At 32.0% G+C, this 23,229-nt stretch overlaps 1 protein-coding gene across 1 annotated transcript in view; it reads right to left on the bottom strand.

Moving 5' to 3' along the window:
• The window catches only part of DAAM (disheveled-associated activator of morphogenesis-like protein), a 94,350-nt gene that overhangs the window by 51,050 nt on the left and 20,071 nt on the right, over window positions 1-23,229 (bottom strand). The window lies entirely within an intron of this gene.

Below are 23,229 nucleotides of genomic sequence, written 5' to 3'. Positions count from 1 at the left end.
TCTCTCAGCTCTAAGATCAACATCATCACCACCAATATAGCCGCATATAGTTGGAGCCCAAGTAAGAGTCATTAGTTTGGTTAATACGATGCGATGGTAATAATGGTGGCGTTCGGCCACTAGTGTCCATAAGATGAGTCTATGATTTTTGATAATAGTTTCAATGAAAGTGAAAACTAGCTGGAGATTTTTTTTGAAAATGGAAATTGAGGCGTGCATTTCTTTAACCTTATGAATATTTATGAATAGAAAAAGTTACCTTTTTCCCCAAAAAAAGCACACACACACACGTTATCAGCTCCCCCATTTGTCATGTAAGGTTAAGAGAGGTCAGTTAAATATATTCAAGGCCTGGCATTTACATGCTAAGATAGCCTAGGTATTCCCCTACTCTTATCTTCTTAGGAAACCAGATTTAATTGGCTGAGAGAGTTCGGATGGGAGTTTGTTTGGAGCTTTAATTTCTCATACTTGAAGTTAGAGTAAATTTTTAATTTTTTGCCATATAAAAAAAAAATATACAAATTTTATATTAAGTCTCCGAAGATTGTTCGTAATCATTAATTTAAAGAGGAGATTTAACCTTTTATGGCTGTCTTTCTCTTTTTGGGGGGTATGTATAATTTCTTGATAAGACCTTTTAGCCCAGAGACCACAGAATAAACACAAAAAACTTTTCATAACAATCGAAGCTTCAATTAAAGTGTACGAGTCTTGATCGTTGCCTTTAAAGGCACAAATCAAATTTACGGTTTTCTGTAAAGTTCGCCCTGAGGGTCTGTTAACATTTAACGCCACTTGTCGGCGACTAAGTTTGTGCGATCAAAACTGGAAACATAAAAAAAGAAACTATGAAAAGTATCTCTTATGCACTTGTAACTCTATTATGAATCTATAATCTTGGTTTTGAAGTGCACCACAATTCGCTTTGTAAAGAATGTGGCGGAGCTAATGCCAACGTAGATGTGGGAGGAGCTTACATAAAGCGTGGAATAAATCTCCAAGTAATTTTGTTATCTATACTTATGGGATGGGTGGAGAGATGGACTGAGGAAAGAGCCGAAGGTCACATCGAACTGTTTTGCGAACAACTTCAAAATATTTGAAAATAAAATTATTTGAATGCAAAAAAGGAGTAAAACCGAAATTACCATCATATGACATTGAATGCAGAAGTCGACTTTCAACTAAAAAAGTTTTCTAAATAATAAGGGGTCAACATTTTGAATCCGCATGCAGATTTTAAAGGCCATTAATGTCAGAAGCAGATGGTTTCAGAAGGAACTTATAGCACCTATAAGATACAATTCGTATACCTTTGCAGGAGCCATCTTGGTGAAATTTCGCTAAAGTATAACCCTAGTCTAAGCCGAATATCCTAACGTATTGCTGAAGACATTTCTGGGAATTCTCAAAATTCCGTCGAAAGTGGTTGTATAAATAGGTTTCCTGTATGCCGAATCCAAAAGTAGATTTGATTCTTTCACATGTCTACTTATATGTAAAAATAGACGACAACTTCATCAAAACAACTTGGAGAAATGGTCACATATATGTCTCAGAGAAATAGGAAAAAAATACCCCAAGCCTGAATTCTGCAAATTTCTTTATAAGATATCATTTCTGCCACATTCACACAAAATTAATTGATCCAATAAAAAATTATTGATACTATTAATTTTTGTGATTGATTTTCGTTTCAATTAAAAAATTTGTTGAATCAATAAAATTTTTAATTGAAAAATAAATTCTTTAATTGGAAAATTTTTCGCGAAATTTTTTTCTGTTGCATATCATCTAATAGGTTGGCTGATAAGTCCCCGGTCTGACACATAGATGGCGTCGCTAGTATTAAATGCATATTACTTTTATATAGTACCAACCTTCAAATGATTCGTGTCAAAATTTGACGTTTGTAAGACAATTATTTTGTGAGATAGAGCGTCTTTTGTGAAGCAACTTTTGTTATTGTGAAAAAATGGAAAAAAGGAATTTCGTGTTTTCATAAAATACTGTTTTCTGAAGGAAAAAAATACGGTTGAAGCAAAAACTTGGCTTGATAATGAGTTTCCGGACTCTGCCCCAGGGAAATCAACAATAATTGATTGGTATGTAAAATTCAAGCGTGGTGAAATGAGCATGGAGGACGGTGAACGCAGTGGACGCCCGAAAAAGGTGGTTACCGACGAAAACATCAAAAAATCCACAAAATGATTTTGAATGACCGTAAAATGGAGTTGATCGAGATAGCAGAGGCCTTAAAGATATCAAAGGAACGTGTTGGTCATATCATTCATCAATATTTGGATATGCGGAAGCTCTGTGCAAAATGGGTGCCGCGCGAGCTCACATTTGACCAAAAACAACAACGTGTTGATGATTCTGAGCGGTGTTTGCAGCTGTTAACTCGTAATACATCCGAGTTTTTCCGTCGATATGTGACAATGGATGAAACATGGCTTCATCACTACACTCCAATCGACAGTCGGCTGAGTGAACAGCGCCCGGTGAACCGTCTCCGAAGCGTGGAAAGACTCAAAAGTCCGCTGGCAAGGTAGTGGCCTCTGTTGGGGTGCGCATGGAATAATTTTTATCGATTATCTTGAGAAGGGAAAAACCATCAACAGTGACTATTATATGGCGTTATTGGAGCGTTTGAAGGTCGAAATCGCGGCAAAACGGCCCCATATGAAGAAGAAAAAAGTGTTGTTCCACCAAGACAACGCACCGTGCCACAAGTCATTAAGAACGATGGCAAAAATTCATGAATTGGGCTTCGAATTGCTTTCTCACCCACCGTATTCTCCAGATCTGGCCCTCAGCGACTTTTTCTTGTTCTCAGACCTCAAAAGATTGCTCGCAGGGAAAAAATTTGGCTGCAATGAAGAGGTGATCGCCGAAACTGAGGCCTATTTTGAGGCAAAACCGAAGGAGTACTACCAAAATGGTATCAAAAAATTGGAAGGTCATTATAATCGTTGTATCGCTCTTGAAGGGATCTATGTTGAATAATAAAAACGAATTTTGACAAAAAAATGTGTTTTTCTTTGTTAGACCGGGGACTTATAAGCCAACCTGTTATCAGACAAAAAATTATGAATTAGGCCGACATTGAGCTTTTGAGCTGAGTAATCCATCATTTATATGTTGTTACGTACATTTTCTCTCTAGAAAATTTGGGGTACGTTCAGCCAATTCCATGTAATGTTTACGAATATTATTATTAATGATAGATTAAATTAGTTGAAATATTACCTTATATTTGCACTTCATCATATTGTGAATGTTATTCAATGCTAAATGTTTATTAAATTGTTTATGCCTTTTTGAGGAGTATGTTCAGTATGACATTTTGGAATTTGAAATTAATAATAATGTCCAACATTCACTTGTGGCGCCATTCAAAATATTTTTCACTTTCAATTTGCAATTGCTAAAAATACCATAATCAAAGTATTTAAAATGAAAATCGTTTAAGTTGTATGTGCTTGGGCAAATGTTGTTTATTTATTTATTACCTTTCTTTCACAATTTTAAAATATCTATTATTATCGGGTTTTTGAATAGCACCAATGTAATATGGTCGCTTCTTCTCAATTATTTCACCTTTGGGCTTTGGTTATATCTCCCCTCCTTTCGACACACAACACATGCATGGTCAATTTAATCATTGATGAAAGCGTAATTAAATAAATATTTAACTTTACATTTTGTGTTCATTTGATTTCTTACGACTCGATTACCTACTACAAGCCACGATTCAACAACTTCTTGTTGGCATTTTGTTGATGGCACCACTGACATTTATTGAAAATTATACTTTTTTCTCTTTTTTTTTGTTTTACCTCTAAGTAATTGCTTTAACAATGAATTTTGCGATGTGTTTTTTTTATTATTTTTTCTGTTTATTTTTATGTCTGTTCATTTGACTCGCAAGTTCAAAATCATTATTTCAACAGTTAACATTTATTAAATGTTATCACTTTGTTTTTGATTTTGTGATTTTTATCTTGGCCACTAGAGATGATTAGATAAAAATCTCATTTATTCCTAGTAGTATTGCGTAGTTTTTTGCTGAACTATAAATATATATTTTATTAAACATCTGAAAATTAATATACGTTAACATGGGACCGGTGGAGAAATACGAAACTATTACAATGTTTGCAAAAATGTAATAACAAACTGATAAGTTTGATCGATTATTGGTATATCTAGATGTTTGAACCAGATGTTATTAGAGTGACATGTTGTTACTCATACCGCTTAGTGTAATAGATAAACTTATATAAACATTTCTATTGAATACACAAATTGTCTTTGTAATATATTAATTTCAGTTGTTGTTTATAAATTTGTTTTACTGGGTCCTTCGAATATATCTGTCAGTGATTAGTAATTTGTATATGATTGACAGTTATATAAATGTTTATAGTTGTATGAAGGGTATGTTCAGTAAATGCTTACAATTTTAGTTGCTTAATTGTATTGTCATTTTGAAATACAGAAACCTTGTAATTTAGGGTATATTTATATATAATTATCCTTTTTATATTCTATATTATAAGTAATATTAAATTTCAGAATTTTACATTTCAGAGGTATAGCATTCACCCATTACATCCATCTTTTATCTCTGGTAAAACTTTTTCGGAATTTTAAAACATTGCTTGGAGCGTTTAAAGAGGTACTGAGATTCCAAAATACAGTAAAGGGCAAGTCCAGGGTCTTTATAGGTTGATTGCTAGCTTTTATATTTTGACAGCTTTTCACAATTTAACAAGCAAAATATTGAATTGACAATTATACCATATTGAGGGATATTTGTTCGTTTCTTGGATTAAGGCTTTCCTTGCAGCCTTCGTACTAGATTTCTACCATCCGATCCATTCAAGTTAAATTTTGAGTCGTAGAAAAATATAGCATATATCCTCTGCTCCTTAGGCCATTTAAGGAATTTTTGTGAAAATTGAAGACGCGCTAACCTAGTTTTCTTTGAAATAAATGATTTTTCACATTTTTGTATAATTGTACTCCGACTTCTAATGCTCTACCTCGTTACCGTTATGGTAGATATACCCAGTTGAATTTAATTTTTGACTTCTCTAGATGATATTTGATTGAATTGTTGCATAGTTCTTTGGATTATATGATCTTCTATTGGCGTAGTCTTAGGTTTTCTAATACCCCAGTGTACAGTTTTGGTGCATCCACTGTTTATACCTTGAGACGTAGTTGGCTTTTACATATTGTACTCTTTCTAAATTAATTAATTTTTGTGAGACCCCAACTTTAAAATCATCGATATTTTGCGTTTTATTATGTTGATTATGCTTATTGCCGGTAATTTTATCCATTTATTCAAAAAAAAAATAGGGTATAAAGGCCTATGGCGATCAGTTTATGGCCAAATTAAGCAATGAACTTAACGATATTCATACAATGTAATTTTTGTACATTTAATCCATTTTCTTATAGGTCCTAATAACTATTTAAGGTGAAAAATACAAAAAATAATGCCCTTAAAGAAGAAAATATTACAGGGTGCTAGGTAGTTAAAAATGCTTTTTAACAGGTCGAATCATACGATTCTTTACCTTTCGTGAAATATCAATTTTGTTATTAAAAATTCATTTTCCCAATTAGAATTTGAAATACCGCTCCATAACGATTATTTTTTAAGTGGCAGCTAAACAATAAAGCTATTATTATGGGAGATATACCTAGATTAAGTTCATGGTAGGGCTAGTTGCAAATGTTTTGAACAGCACAGTATATCGACGTCCGTCTTTCTAACTGTTATAGTCATGATAAATTCATCACTGATCGTGCTTGAATTTTCATTTGTTTAGCATAAAAATTTGAATACAATTTTATTGTTGATGCATTTATACTTCTCGAGGCCTTAGAAAGGGTTATCTGATTTCGAATCACCAATATTTTTAGATCCATGAAGACCCATTTAATTTGGTTCTGATGTGTAGTAAGCATCCTCATAGACACTTAAAGCTCAAGAAGTGATTCCTGAAAAGTGGTCGTAATTTTCGTTTGATTTTCCTGATTGAGAGTTCAAATAATGTGAACTTTTCCTTGACTAATACATCTTAGCACATAAATTGCTTTACAATTTATACTTTTTGTATTTCATTGATTGAATATAACTTTTAATTATAATCCAACTATTGTTTCTATTCTATGTGCTTTAACCGAACTTAAACGAGTACCAAAATCATTGAATCGTCCAAAGGATAGATTGAAAAGTATTTATGTTTTATGCATGATTTGTATTTTAAGCTATTTTTGTTTATTTAATAATTTTCAGCATAGCACCAAACTGACTTTGAGTAATCTTAATTATTTATAGTTAATAGTATTCTCATATGGGATATGTTCAGTAATTGATAATAATTTATTGCGAAGTTTTCACCATTATATATTTTTGACTAACCATTTTATTTTATTAATTCTTATTTTATTATATATTAAAAGTAACCACAAACTCTTTATTAACATTGAATACTTTGTTTTTCCTTTAAACACTGCAACTTTTTCTGTTTTCGTATTTCTAAATTACTACTACTGCTTCTAACTTTAAGCAAAATTAAGGAATTACTGAGTTAGATAATTAATCTCCAAGCGTATATCTAAGGCGTACATTTGTAAATATTATATTCTTATCAGATGAGTCGCTTCATGACATTTGTTCCGTTTTTCTTGGCAATCACACTTGTGTCAACAATAGAATTAAAACAAAAAAAAAAAAAAAAAAAACATGGAAAAATATACAGTTTGCTCACTTTTTTTTATTCAAAATAATTTTTTTCAAGATCATTGTTGGTGATAGATTAAACGTAAATAATTAACTTGCAATCTTAGCCATGAAAGTAATGGGGGGAGAAATCGGTTTGATCTCAACATGGGAAATTAGTTTTGAAATACCGCTCATTTTGATTGTTATAACACAATTTGTTAAAGTCAATAAATGAAAAATAGGTCAGTAAATATCAGTCAGTGATATTTGGCAGATTTATGATATCAGATAGATTAAAAAATCAGAAATCATATAGCGGTTAACTTTATTTTTGTTCAAAAGATTTTAAAATTTCTTGAAAATTAGTTTTTATAAAAGTTGATAGAATTCCAAACCAGATTTTTTTTTGTTCTCGTTTTCAATTTCTTATGTTTACCTAAACAAGTTGCCAAAATTTACAGTTATTAATACATTTATGTCTTCGAGCGTTACGTATTTGTCACATCGAAAGAAATATTCAATTATCTGCCATCGGTTTATTAAACATAAACCGGCTTCTGAAACTACCGGAGCTCAAACATTGATTCATATATGAATTAAAGCGGAAAGTAATATTACACAGTGCAAACAGAAAAACTCGATTTGTTTATAATAAATTGCACTTGACCACAGCCAGGAGTAAATCCACAAAAATTTTTACAGAAAAAAAAAAACAAACGAACAACAAATATTTGCAATTGATATACTTTTCAACATTCAAATGCTAACGCACATTTTTTCTATTAATTAACCTTGAAGAGTTATATGCGTGTGCGTCTGAGAGCAGACGCTATATTGAAAATCAATATAGATAAATAATGTTGTAAGTGCAAATAAATTGTAAGAAATGATAAATAATGTTAAGTTAATAAAGAAGTGAATGGGAAAATTGACCAAAAAATAAGATGCAAAGTATATGTATAAAAAATGATTGGTTTTATTTGATTTGATTTGCCATAGCCAAAAAACTACAACTAGATCAAGGTTTCTGTTAAAAAATGCGACATGGTGGGTTTTTGTGGGGGATTTCAAATATTTGTAGTAATTAACTATTTAAAATGAAATAAGATGGATAGATTGTACTAAGTAACAACTTCATTATCCCTTATAAATATTTTTAGAATAATATTGGGCACATTCTTTCTCATGGTATGAAATAATTCTCACTTTCGAAATAGTACGAGCTCATACGTACATTTTCTCTGTGTCTATCGCAGCTTGTTACTTACGGATTTTCTTGCTCTATTGTTAATCAAATTTGTGGTATTTTTAATGTGTACATACCTGAAAAAAGAAAATAAAATTGTTTAATATATTATTTTTAATTTATTTTATAGTTAGAAAACTAATACACGCAAAAAAATAATTCTTTCCTCCCAAACGAAATTTTAGACAAACAAAGTTCGTTTCTCATTTGCTTTTCGCTGTAAGGAAGTGTATTTGGAAGAAAAGTATATACTTTTTGTGATAAACGTTTATTCTTTTCCAGGATGTAAAAACAATTTCATAAAGACTAACTCAAAAAATTTTTTTTTCTGGCTAATTGCATTTTCCCTCACATCTTTCTCACTTCCACGAAGATTTTTAGTTCTTAGCACCTTTTTCTGTAATACAAACAATGTAGAAGAAATTATACGATTTTATAAATTTTTAAAATTTTTTTACCTTTTGCCTGGACGGAGAATCGAACCGCGGACCATGCACTTTGTAAGCCAACACACTAACCACTGAGCTATGTACCTGTTATGGTCATCAAGAGATAAATATCCATATAAGTTATATTTATATAGCATAGCTTGCGGCGCCCACGAACCGAATAAACAAAGTTTATTTAACAGAAACAAACATTTAGTTTGGCACCGTGGAGCAGTGGTTGCTACGTCTGACTCTCATGCCAAGGGTAGTGGGTTCGATCCCTGCTTCGACCAAAGTTTTTTTTTTTTTTTTTTTTTTACATACATTCTACATATGTTCGGAAGATTCCGAAAAAAAATGTTCAACATTACATTGTACTATATTAAATTTTGAACTGTAAAATGTGTTTTATTAAAGACCAAAAGTCAGAAAAGAAGAGTGTTTGATATAAACGAAATGGACTCTGTTGTTGTTTCAAAAATAACTTTTTTTATTGAAAAAATAAAAACTTTGTAACAAACGAATTTTTTTTGGTGATAAAAGTTTAAAATTTTCGAAGCAATTCAAAAAACTCTAACAAAAGAAAAACGTTTTCGGTACACGTTTTCCAAACGTTTTTTTTCTTTGCGTGTAGAACATTTGATGAAAAATAATATTTATAGCAAAAAATAAGAGTAATTTGATAATACGAGGGCGGTTCGGAAACTTCTTAGCCTATTAATGAAAGAGAATAGTTAGTTTTTCAAAAATGTATAATTTCCTGAAACTTCAATACACTTAGTCCAAAGCTTTTCTAGCAATTCTATCCTTGATTAAAATAGTTTTCCTCAAGGTCTTCAAAATAGTGGTTTACACTGTAATTGGATCTTCATTTGCGGTAAAAGACTTGCCAGCAAGGAATTTTTTCAGATTTGGGAACAAGTAAAAGTTACTGAGAGCTAAATCTGGAGAATAAGGTGGGTGGTCAAGCAACTCGTACTTTAATTCGGTGATTTTAGCCATTGTTAAAACACTCTTGTGCGTTGGTGCGTTGTCTTGATAAAAAAATTATTTTTTTGTGTTGTAAGCCAGGACGTTCGGACTCGGCTATAAAAAGGAGGTCCCTTGTCATTGAGCTCAACATGGAATCGGGCAGCACTCAGTGATAAGAGAGAAGTTCACCAATGTGGTATCACAATGGACTGAATAGTCTAAGTGAGCCTGATACATCGGGCTGCCACCTAACCTAACCTAAGCCAGGATTTGCAGATTGTTTTTGCCTTCTTTGGGGCACTTCCTCCGGCTTCAGTCCATTGTTTGGATTGTTCTTTTGTCTCTGGAGTATAGTGGTGGATCCTCGTCTCATCAACAGTTATGAAACGACGCTTAAAAACCATTTCATTGTAAAAAAATTGCGGATGCGTCTTTTTTGAACACCTGTCTCTATATGAAGGAGTTGCCAGATCGAAACAAAATTTAACATGTGTTCATAACAGAGATGGAAGTTTCCAAAACACTTAACTTTTTATACCCTCCATCATAGGATGGGGGTATATTAACTTTGTCATTCCGTTTGTAACACATCGAAATATTGCTCTAAGACCCCATAAAGTATATATATTCTGGGTCGTGGTGAAATTCTGAGTCGATCTAAGCATGTCCGTCCGTCCGTCCGTCCGTCTGTTGAAATCACGCTAACTTCCGAAAGAAACAAGCTATCGACTTGAAACTTGGCACAAGTAGTTGTTATCGATGTAGGTCGGATGGTATTGAAAATGGGCCATATCGGTCCACTTTTACGTATAGCCCCCATATAAAGGGACCCTCAGATTTGGCTTGTGGAGCCTCTAAAAGAAGCATATTTCATCCGATCCGGCTGAAATTTGGTATATGGTGTTGGTATATGGTCTCTAATAACCGTGCAAAAATTGGTCCACATCGGTCCATAATTATATATAGCCCCCATATAAACCGATCCCCAGATTAGGCTTGTGGAGCCTTTAACAGAAGCATATTTCATCCGATCCGGATGAAATTTGGTATATGGTGTTGGTATATGGTCTCTAACAACCGTGCAAAAATTGGTTCACATCGGTCCATAATTATATATAGCCCCCATATAAACCGATCCCCAGATTTGGCTTGCGGAGCCTAAAAGAGAGGCAAATTTCATCCGATCCGGCTGAAATTTGGTACATGGTGTTGGTATATGGTCTCTAACAACCATGCAAAAATTGGGTCCCATCGGTCCATAATTATATATAGCCCCCATATAAACCGATCCCCAGATTTGGCTTGCGGAGCCTCAAAGAGAAGAAAATTTCATCCGATCCGGCTGAAATTTGGTACATGATATTGGTATATGGTCTCTAACAACCGTCGCTAACAACCATACCAAAATTGGTCCAATCACACAAAAATTGGTCCATATCGGTTCATAATCATGGTTGCCACTAGAGCCAAAAATAATCTACTAAAATGTTATTTCTAGAGAAAATTTGTTAAAATTTTATTCGGTTCATAATAAAATTTTCATCATTGTCAAAATTTTATTTCTATAGAAAATTTTGTCAACATTTTATTTCTATAGAAAATTTTGTTCAAATTTTATTCGGTTCATAATCATAGTTGCCACTCGAGCCAAAAATAATCGACCAAGATTTTATGTCTATAGAAAATTTTGTCAAAAGTTTATTTCTATAGAAAATTTTGTTAAAATTTTATGTCTGTAGAAATTTTTGTCAAAATTTTCTTTCTATAGAAAAATTTGTCAACATTTTTATTTCTATAGAAAATTTTGTGAAAATTTTATTTCCATAGAAAATTTTTTAATATTTTCTTTCTGTAGAAAATTTTGTCAAAATGTTATGTCTACTTTGTCAAACTGAATTATATACGTATTGGATCGATCTTTTTTGATTCAATATATACCACGTATGGACATACAATTTAGAAGATGGTGTTAGGAGGTTTTAAGATACCTTGCCATCGGCAAGCGTTACCGCAACTTAAGTAATTCGATTGTGGATGGCAGTGTTTAGAAGAAGTTTCTACGCAATCCATGATGGAGGGTACATAAACTTCGGCCTGACCGAACTTACGGCCGTATATACTTGTTTCTGTTTATACCGCGCTTTTTGTATTAGGCTAAGAAGTTTCCGAACTGTCCTCGTATAGTCCCGTAAACAAGGATTTTCGTTTATTGATAATAATAAAAGCTTATAAAAATATCATTTCAATGGAACTGTTTCAATGGAACTGTTGATGTATATTCCAAAAATGCAATTCTTTAATTAATTTAAAAATAATGATTTTTTTTATTAATTTATCTTAAACATTATTGTAAGAATATTTAGTGTTGTTAAGTTTTAAAATATATTTCTTAGTATTGTTTACCGCACATTGTTCCGACTGTCATTCTTTGAATCACTCACTACTTAAGTTTTAGTCCGTCTCGTTCCCCTCGAACTATTTTCCTAAAAATCTAAATATCATTTCAGCAAAGAAGTGACAAATCTAAACTCACGATTATTTTATTTCCAATAAAAATGCAAGTTGTTCTTTGTGGTTTTATTATAAAATAAAAAAAAAACAGCATTTGAATGTTACTACTGTTCATGGTAGTGGTTCGATGTTTGCTTGTTCATTTCTACTATATAGGGTCTTTGTATTCTATTCTGTGGTAGCAGTCTTGTTCAATTTCGAAATTCAATTCTAAATGTAATTAATATCAAATGAATGTGATATTCTTGGGGTTTTAACATTTATTGCTATGGCACTTGAGAAACAAGTCATAGGCAAAAATTCTAAATTAAAATTCTTTTGCGAAACTTGAATAAACAAAGGCACCACCTTCATTATTGAAAATATATTTTGAAATGCAAATTAATGAAATTGTAGCGATGGACCTATAATTGGGTAATTCTTGAGCTTGTCTAAAGGTTTAAATGGAATGGCAAAATTTATCTGCTTTGTGATTAAAAAGTGGTTATTCAAGTAGCAATATCCATACATTGTTTTATAAGGGAGCTATATTAGATTGTCAACCGATTGGGATCATTGATTCTGATCCTAGACCTACAGAATATATTCCTCTTTTTTGATTGAGTTTGAAAATAAATATTGATTTTAAAAAATACATAATAATTTTATTTCCTAAATTTAATGGTGTATAGTCCTTGCCCACAGAATAATAACAAAACAAAGAATGACTATCTTTTGTATACACTGTTAAAAATTAGAGCAAGATATGGGATAAAAGGATCCCACCTAATGCATAAACTTCAAAATATTCCATTTCTCCTAAGGGGGGTACATATACTTGATTATGTATATTGAAAACCAGTGGAATTTTACTGCTATTGATACTTTAGTATTATCTCCTTATTTCTTTCTTTTGTTATTGCTTTACAATTGAAAGAAATCAATCATATATGATCAAAGATATTCAAGTACCTACATATTTATCTCTTTATATAATTATCAAAAGAAATATTTCTGCAAAAATGTTTCATTATCACCACAGTTTTTAACAACAATATATTTATGGAAAGCTTATATGGTTTATTGATTGTTAACCGAAAGCAATTTGTATGCGTATGGCAATTAATTAAAAAGCCATACACCATAATTGCTGGACAAGATGAAGAAGAAGGTGTAATCACAATTAACTACCTTTTTACACTTGGAGGACGCAAACAAAAAGAAATCAATTCAAGAGAAGTGATATAATCAATTTATGTACCCTACACTAGGTATTTTGATTATAAGAAAATTTTTAACTAAGAAGTTTATGCTAAAAATACATAAATACAATCCATAGAAAGAAAAAATGTAACATCACAAATGTTTACTTATATGTTTACAATAGAAAATTTCATAAAAACAAAACTAAATTTTAACTTTTCTAATCATGAATTAGTTGATCGTATTTATAATATGTCGTTGGAGTTGTTTACCCCTGTAATGTCAATCACATTATCCCAGCAAAAACAAGTAAGGAAAGTCTAAAGTCGGGCGGGCCGACTATATTATACCCTGTAGCACTTAGTAGATCTAAATTTTCGATACCATATCACATCCGTCAAATGTGTTGGGGGCTATATATAAAGGTTTATCCCAAATACATACATTTAAATATCACTCGATCTGGACAGAATTTGATAGACTTCTACAAAATCTATAGACTCAAAATTTAAGTCGGCTAATGCACTAGGGTGGAACACAATGTTAGTAAAAAAATATGGGAAAATATTTAAATCAGGGTAAAAGTCTGGCTTCTGGGTCCATGTAAGACCATATCGGGCGAAATATATATATGGGAGCTATATCTAAATCTGAACCGATTTCTTCCAAAATCAATAGGGTTCTATTCTGAGCCAAAACACATACTTGTGACGGATGTCCACCATTTCAACAGCCTTTGCACTGAATATGAATCACTTTTTAGGGAGTAATCTGAATTCAGTGTTTTGGATGTGAATTATAAAATTTTGTGATATTTTGCCAACTAAATAATTTTCATAATTTTTTTTTATGATTTTTAGTGCATTCTAACGATAGTCTGAAACGTTTGATTTCAAATATTTTCAAAAATTCGCAATTTGTTCCATTTTTATCAATTCTTACTCCGTTTTTAATCTATTAAAAATATGAAAAAAGCGAGTTATAAAAAATTGAATTAAAAAACTTCCTGCACGGACGAAAAAGACTGTTTTTCATATGTTTGAGTGTAAAAGTTATATGTTTGGAACTCAAAATTTTTAACACAATATTTTTAAGTGCAAGAATATAATGTTCATAAACTAGCATAACATGTTTGGGACATATATGTTAATATGTTAGAACATATTATGTTTGGGACATAAAATGTTTGTAAATATAATATGCTTAGATGCATACATATATTAATTTAGAAATAGCCTATAAACATATATGTGTTTAGAAAGAGAGACCTAGAGAGTATGGGAGCCACCGTGGTGCAATGGTTAGCATGCCCGCCTTGTATACAAAAGTTCGTGGGTTCGATTCATTTGATATTTATTTAGCCTCCCTAATATACAGTTCTAAGGATGGTCTTAGAATTTTTGTGATTTCAATTAATGGAAGGAATTCTTATCTTGCAAACGTTCAGTTTTCTGGCATATCATCATATGTGACTTTTAATGATACGTAGGTTTTTAAAAATAAAACTTAATCTATTTATTAAAACTCTTTTATTTTTTAAACACATATTCTACATTTCAATTGATATGCCTTTATTTGGTATAAATACAATTTTTATTACTATAAAAAACTAATAGAACTACCAAATTTCAAAGAAGATTTAATGAAAAATCTTCAAAACAAAGTTTTGAAAATATTTTTGTGAAAATATTTCTTCTACTTACTAACGTACAGATTTTGTCTTTATTTTTAAGTATAATAACAAAAAGATTTTTTTTGCCATTAAGTCATCGCACGTCATGTAGAGTACATTTATGTTGTCCAAGCAATTAATATATCTGCTATGTTGTATGTTGTTTTTTACTTAAATAATATTAACATGATTGATTGTACAGGTTACGTGTAAAACCACTCCATATTTTGTTTACAGATGCCCAGAAAAAGATATATGGGCCATTGTCCCAAGAAAGTAAAATAAAAACCAAAGGGAAAGAAAACAAAACCCTTTGAATTAATTTTGTTTTGCCCCAAAAAACCTTTCACGCAAAAAGCCATAACAACAAAATTGACTTACATAATATAAAAAGGAACCTACAGCAAGAGATTGAATTGTGCTAAAAATAAGTACAACATTTCTTAAATGTTTTATACGAGGGCAAGTGATAACACCTCCTTATCAACGAAATTTATAAAAACACAGTAGACGGGATGGCTGGCAGACAAGCTGGCTGGATGGTAAATGCAACACATTAACCAGAAAAATGATCATGTCTAAAGCCTTCTGGCCCTAGTATCCCAACATCGCCTCCATTTATACAAAATCATAATTTCTCTTAAAGATTCCTTTTAAATTGCTTGTTTGCTGTTGTTTATCTTTATTGTCTTGTTGATGGTCCTCACTTTTGACTGACTTAACATGATCCCTACTGACCATGGAAAATTTTACACTCTTGATTTTAAATCATTTTGGACATGTCAATGGTTATTGCGTGCAAGTATTAAGTGCTTGCTATTATCAAGAAATTCCTTGTAATGGGAACTGTTGCAAAAAAAAAAAAATAAATAAATAAAATAACAAAAAAATTAATTCACAATGAAAAACAATATTTTGGTAAAGTAAAAGTTATTTGTAGTCTCATATTTTTTCTTTTAGATTTTAATACTGATAGTGTCATTTCTTGGTCTTGCTGGTGTTTAGTTTTATTGGCAATTTGGCATGAGATAAAAACATTTCTGGGAGTTGAAAGAAACCAGTAGCCATTGAACATAACATGAAATTGAAAGCTATCATATAACATAGTTAAAATTTTTGGAAGATTTTTAGTAACTTTTTTTTTTAACAAATAAGGGGAAGTAGGAGCAAAGTAAACCTGGAAATTTTTACAGATGCCCAAAATCTTTAAGAAAATCGATTTTAAACCAATAGTAATTGCGTTTAGAAATATAAACAGCATTCGTTTCAGTGTTCTTAAAAATTTAATTCTCGATTAATTACAAAGCAATTCCCAGTTCGAGGTAATTGACTTAGGAAATACTCAACTTACTATAGAGATATTACAGCCTTTAGACCCGTCTACGGTTCGCCTTACATGTAGTAGTATATTTTTACGGTTGTTTGTTTGGTGACAGTGCTGCTTGGATTAGGTTATAATGCGATGAAGATAGGGGTTGGTTATTTCCCATACTGTGTACCAGATTATTGGCTATTACTTTCCTCTTATTCCGATATGGCTACGTACCTAAATTAAGTTAATTCTATTGTCTTCACAATAACCGTTTATAGTACTCTTGGATTCCAGTACGGATCGTAATCTTATTGTATTTCTGATATAGCTGTTATAGCGTTTCAGATATCTGGGAATATATTGCAGATATCTTCACCCAGGCAAGGAATATGATCACCTCCTAGGGCAAAATTTTATTTTTGGGCTGTCAACATGTAACACGTTTGTCGTAACCATGTTATTTTCTCGAACGTTATGTATCAAATTTCGACAACCATTTTATGATAGGCAAGAAAACAAAAAAACACAAAATTTTTATGGAAAAAATATTTCTATTCTTCCCGTCTAAAAATAAAATTTTGCTCTAGGAGGTGATAATATTCATTCTCTGTGTGTTTCATCATCGAACTTCTGCCTGCATAACCATTTTATGGTGCGGCAGAATGAAAGTTCTGTGCCTAGGTCCACCACTCCTCAGAGTCTCCTTGGGTATTCTGGCGTGAACAAATGTTGGTTCATCTTTTTCCGTATCTCGGTCCACTCTTCCCTAAAGCGGTTAGCCGCAAAACTCTTGACCCAAGCACATTTTCTAAAATATCCCTCTAGACGTGGTCCTCATTACCCCTCTGATGACGAGACAACAAGTGATCTGGATTATTTTCACCATTCCCTTCTCCATTTATTTTCAACAGATTACATCAGGATCAACCTATCAGATCTTCGAAGTCAGGTCCCATTGTACCCTCTTCGATCCTATTCGTAAATGGCCTAAAGTAAAGTAACTAATTGTTTTTCTTTTATCTTAACACTGTTTCATAAAACTACTATGCTGTCTATTAAACTTATATGGACATTGTTATAATTTTTTTAGCAAATCCTTTCAAAAATTGTTTCCAATATCCATACTTCCCTTAAGGTGTCACTCAATTTATATACCACAAAAATGTAACGACAAAACAAAAATTAATGAACTTTGGCAAGTGATACTCTACATATGCCTACTCTCAATGGCAGCTCAAGTCAAGCTTAAGCTTGAGACAAAGCCTGTTAAAATTGTTTACCGTTTCACTTAATTCGGTTTGTATTTCTTTTTTTTTTTCAATTTCGGTACAAAAAGCCCAAAAATTCAGGTGGGATTGAAAATAAATACGACATAAATAAAGTAGACAAGGAATAAAACCAAGAGGAAAAAACACACGGAGCCGTGTTAAAATTGATTGTAATGGCATGCAATGCAACATGGCATATTGTCGTGTGGTTTTAGTTATGCGATTTATATTTTGAAGGTGGCGGTGGTGTTGCACTGTGATCTCCAGGAGAATATTTAAGAAGAAAAACTTATGGAACTTTGTAATAAAATGTCTAACAAGGTCGCTAAAATTAGGGTTTTTTCACATATCCCTTCCTTTCATAATTTGAATACTTGACAAATTCTATTTCTTTAGGTCTTTTTTATGAAGCCCCTAAACACTGATTTGGTTTTTTGCACGTCTTCAGCAATAAGTAAACTGAGTTCGATCTTTAAATTATGAAGAATTTCGTGGTTTGAATTCATGAGCAATTCTATTTTACGATCGATTTGCCATTAATTTGGTATATGTTGGTCTTTAAGTCTTTTTTATGATACCCCTAAACATACCGATTTGGTTTCTTGCAAATCTTGAGTAATAAGTAAACTGAACTCTTACTTACTCCTGTAAGTTAAAGTTTTTTTTAGTTCGATCTTTACATTATGGAGGATTGTTTTACAGAAAACGTTCACTGCAAAAAGTGAATATTTTTTTTTAATTTAAACATAAATTATGATGCTTTTCACTGTGCATTATTTGGCTATGATTATGGTGTTTGCACTTGTTATGTTTTCGTTTTTTTAGTTTTTATTACGATTTTTTGCAAAGTGATTTTAGTTTTTGTTTATACGGATATTGCACAACAATATGTATTAAACAATTATTTACTTTCAACCAAAATATGCCAGAGACTGGCAGGCATGAACACTTACCATCAGCCAGCGAAAAGGTCTAGACCTGCACTTAATCCCCGTCCAAAAAAGGTAAAATCACTTTTAAGTTGCAATCAAAAAACGGGACAGAAAACTGCAAGGTCATGTGGCAAATTGGAAAGTGCCTTCAAGGAAATGGAATTTTATTTTCCCATTTTTTTCAGGCAATTAAAGGCAATGCATCTTTTAACTTTTCTAGAGATTCCTTCTTTTTATACAGCCATATAATTATCGAATAAATATTGATGACAAGTACTGGGTGAAAAGTTGTGACAATGTTACCCACAGTTTAGTTTACTGTAGCCTTTTAATAATTCTCTATTTCAATTTGTTGTTTGGTTTTTGCTAGATCTTTATTTACTGCTAAATCATAATACCGGTCCACTGCCGATATGCTAGTAGCCTTTATGGTAAGGCTTGAATTCCCTTATCTCATTCAATGGTAGTTTTCATGCCGCCTTATAATTGCCACCATAGACAGATTCTAAGATTTCAAGTGTATCGTTGAACAGTTAAAGATGTTGTTTGACTCAAGAGCAAACATAAAGCACAACAAAACATACACTGAGAAAAAGTGGGGTATTTGAAAATGATTAGAAACAAAATCAAGCAATGTCTCACTCAGCACATAGAGCTGATATTTTGCTTTAGTGGGTAGGTTAGGTTAGGTGGCAGCCCGATGTATCAGGCTCACTTAGACTATTCAGTCCATTGTGATACCACATTGGTGAACTTCTCGCTTATCAATGAGTGCTGCACGATTCCAAGTTAAGGTCAATCACAATTAGGGGGTACTATAAGGAAATATTCTGTACCGTCTGTCCGCCTATGAAACCTTTATAATGCTGACATTTTTCACATTTAGGGGATACTACAAAAGGAATATATTGTACTATATAAGATTAAGCGGACATTAGGTCATTTAGCTAACTTTGTTAAATCTTATAGCTGCCGAATTATAGTTGATATTTCTATTATGTGATTAAAATCAAATGGGCAGTAAGGACGGACAGCACAGACTAGATCGATTCCGGGATTATTCTCTTCTAAATTAATCTAGCAATGTCCGTCTGTCTTTCCGTCTATGACACCCCAATATTGCTGTAAACTTTCTATAGCCTTGTCTAAGAACTCATATTGACTTCCATAAAAGTTTAAAAACTTACCCTATGCCATAATGTGTTTGTTGAACAAACTTTGTTCTTCTTAAACATACAATTTCTAAGTGTATAAACTATGACTGATTTATGTTTTAATAACACAGGTAAAGAAAAACAAAAAGCAAAACCTAAAAAATACAAATCATTTTATAGGCTTATGACAAGACAGTTGTAAACCTCCTAGAAAAGTTAACATTTTCCTCTACCGTTTTTTCTCTATTTGCTAAAATACAGTTAGCTATTAGCCAGCTTATTCGAGAATCTAGTTACTGGCCAAGCATTAAGATATCCATTATACCATAGACAAGATTATGGAGGGAATTTGTTTTTGCTCTCCTAACATTATTACCAAGAAGTTACTCATGGGCCATATAACTCGTTTGCAAATTGCCTTCGAATTTTATAAATATTTCTATTAAGGAAGCTTTAATTGCAGTTAATGGTTTGCAAAAAATAATTATTCCGCCAATGTAATGATGGAGAAAAGTGAGAAGGAAGAGAACTCCACAAGAGATTTAATGAATTAATGGAGTCTTCTATTCAACACTATCATGTGTGTAAAGAAATATGTATAAGTGCCGTAAATGGTGTAATCTTCGACAGGTTTATGCCTACAAGTGCCGCTAAATAATACTTTAACTATAAGGAGAAAAATTTTATCCACATATTGGTAAGCAATAACCTACGTACATAATCTTATCATGGTGGTTTACAGACCATACATTATACCATATATATTATTCTCAACGATGACACCTAATAAATGTTTGTGTCTTCAGTCTTTTGTTCTATGGGAAATATTTAACCCCTTCATTGCCTCTAAGCTTAGATTGCATGAGAAACTAAGAAAAAGAAAATGAATTACAATACAATTATATAGAATTTTCGACAAGAATGTTTAACAATTAAAATAAGATTGTATTGGTTTTTAAGTGAAGAGTAAGAAAAATGCTTTAAGCAATGAAAACTCTACAGCTCCAAAATAGATTAAAAATATTTATTTTAAACATTATCCATATACCTAAAACATGTTGCAACTATTTTTCTTTTTTAATATTAATTAATATTTTAATATTTTAATATTAATTGATATTTTCTTAAAATATATTCTAACATTAAAAACTGCTAAATACACTTGCATGTTTTTTTAAAAGTTAACCAAAGGTATCTTTTTTAACTCAAAAACATTGAAGACAAATTTTTAATCCGATTAGACTATATTTTTCACCCCCATTTTCAGGAAGCTCCGTTAGTGCTACGTTAGCTAACGAACTTTTAAACCGTGCTATGGACATGTCTGTCATCTTGTCTATATATTCCATATTCCAGTTAGGAACTTAACTTCTAAAAATTGTTCAGTTAAAGTTAACCGGAGAGAAGATATTTCGATTTTACTTTCTGTTAACTGGGAGTTAAAGTCTAACGGAGATAAATGAAAATGGACGTCAGACCCACAAGTAGGTCTACCAAGGGATAAAAGGAAAAGTTGCCATAGACATTTTATTTTTATTTCAGTGATACTCAATCTTATAATCGAGTTTGAAAGGCGTGTTAGATTAGAACTCTTCACATTACACGGAGATAACATTCGATTTAAACTAGTGCTAAAATTAACGTACGTTTATAATTTAATTTGTTATGGTTAATTTTAAATTTAAAAAAAAAATTCCCCCTCAAAGAAATTTTCTTTATTTCGAGTATGTCTCAAATTTTTTTGCGTTACTCGTGGGTATGAATTTCATTGGCAGTACATATAATTTCAATGCTAACTAAAGCAGAAAAAAACTTTTTCTTTACTTTTCAAAAATAGTAAAAATGAACTACGGTGTGATTTACTTTTAGTTCAAGAATATTTTCGTAAATGGCAGTTACAAATTCAAAAATCTTATTAAATTTTCGTTATTTTAATTGTGGAAATCTCACAAATAGAATGCAATTTAGTTCAATTTTCGTACGAGGTATTTCATTCATAAAGGCTTAACATAGAGGGTATGTCAAAGAAATAGAGATCGTAAATCATTCAAATTGTGTCAGACGGGAAATGGGTCACTTACAATTTTTTAAATACTGATTAGATGGGAGCGACCGTGGTGCAATGGTTAGCATGCCCGCCTTGCATACACAAGGTCGTGGGTTCGATTCCTGCTTCGACCAAACACCAAAAAGTTTTTCAGCGGTGGATTTTCCCACCTCAGTAATGCTGGTGACATTTCTGAGTGTTTCAAAGCTTCTCTAAGTGGTTTCACTGCAATGTGGAACGCCATTCGGACTCGGCTATAAGAAGCAGGTCCCTTGTCATTGAGCTTAACATGGAATCGGGCAGCACTCAGTGATAAGAGAGAAGTTCACCAATGTGGTATCATAATGGACTGAATAGTATAAGTGAGCCTGATACATAGGGCTGCCACCTACACCCAGAGAAGGAATATGATCACCTCATACATGTTTTAAGAGCAAAATGTTATTTTTGGGTGGTGACCATGTAACATGGTTTTCGCAACCATGTTATTTTCTTGGAAATCATGTATCTGATTTCGGCAAGCAGGTTATATTTGATGACAAAATAACATTTTAGTGACAAACATGTTACATGGTCACCATACAAAAATAACATTTTGCTCTTGAAACATGTTTGAGGTGATCATATTCCTTCTCTGCGTGTAACCTAATAGTGATTAGATAACATTTTTAACTTTTTCGCATTGCGCTTGTAAGAAAAGATCATGAAAATTTCCTTGAGTTTCGAATTGGAAAATTATGAAAAGTGTATAATGCCCTGTTCCTGTATATCGAATGAAAACCCATTCCAAAGGAAGGCAGTCACTCGAATTCGAATGTATTTGGTTTTTTCTATTTTTGAAAGTTCGATTCGTTTGTATGAGAATGTATTGATTATTAAAAATGAGTATTTTCAAATTTTTGGTCTGATAATTCATTCAAATGTTAACAATGTTGATACTTTTTTCTTGACTCATATTGTATATGTTCGTTTATTACTCGACAACAAAATATGAAGTGACTTGACTTTCGACATAGTGGAACCAAAATCAAATTTCTTTCGTTTGGAATACGAAAGAAAGCTTTCGTTCGATATACAGGAAAAGGGCATAACTCTTCTCTTAGAACTATGGCAATTTCGACAAGTTTTCTTCGAAAGAAAAAAATTTATGTCTTTAATTTGACAATTTTCATAAAGTGTCCTCCTTTTAAACATTCTAATCCATACCTAATTTAGGCTTCCATCGAAAGTCATTGAAAGTTACCTTAAATTTTGACGGTTACAAGTGAGGAGCAATTTACTATGATGCAACTTGAAAATAATCTAAAATAAAATTTGTATCGACCAATAAACTCTAAAAGCTATTTAATGATTAAGTCAGTCAGGCGGACGGACGCAATCCATTTGATTAGAATGACTGAAAACGAAATTCATGCAAATATATAACATATAGATTCCTCAGACATTCTAAGCTCACATGAAGGCAGCCAGTGACCTGCCTCAAGTGAGATTGTTATACTCATTACAATTTTAAACTATTTGATGACTCACATTGGGCGCCATTTAATCATAACTCTTGTCATAGCGCACACATAATCATAAATTTGTATTTGAGGGTCATTTTTATAGTAACATTATCTTAGTTTGTCTGTTGGTAGCTTTATTATTTTTTACATCGACATTTATTTCCCCTACTCATGTAGATGAATTTTATGAGCTATAAATTAAGTTTATGGGAAAGTTTTAAAAATTCAATTTACTACAAACCTAGCCTT

This window comes from Haematobia irritans, chromosome 3 (genome assembly GCF_050003625.1).
Source record: "Haematobia irritans isolate KBUSLIRL chromosome 3, ASM5000362v1, whole genome shotgun sequence".
Taxonomy (NCBI): Eukaryota; Metazoa; Arthropoda; class Insecta; order Diptera; family Muscidae; genus Haematobia; species Haematobia irritans.
Note: the sequence above shows the minus strand (reverse complement) of the source record. Positions and strands in the feature narration are given on the sequence as shown.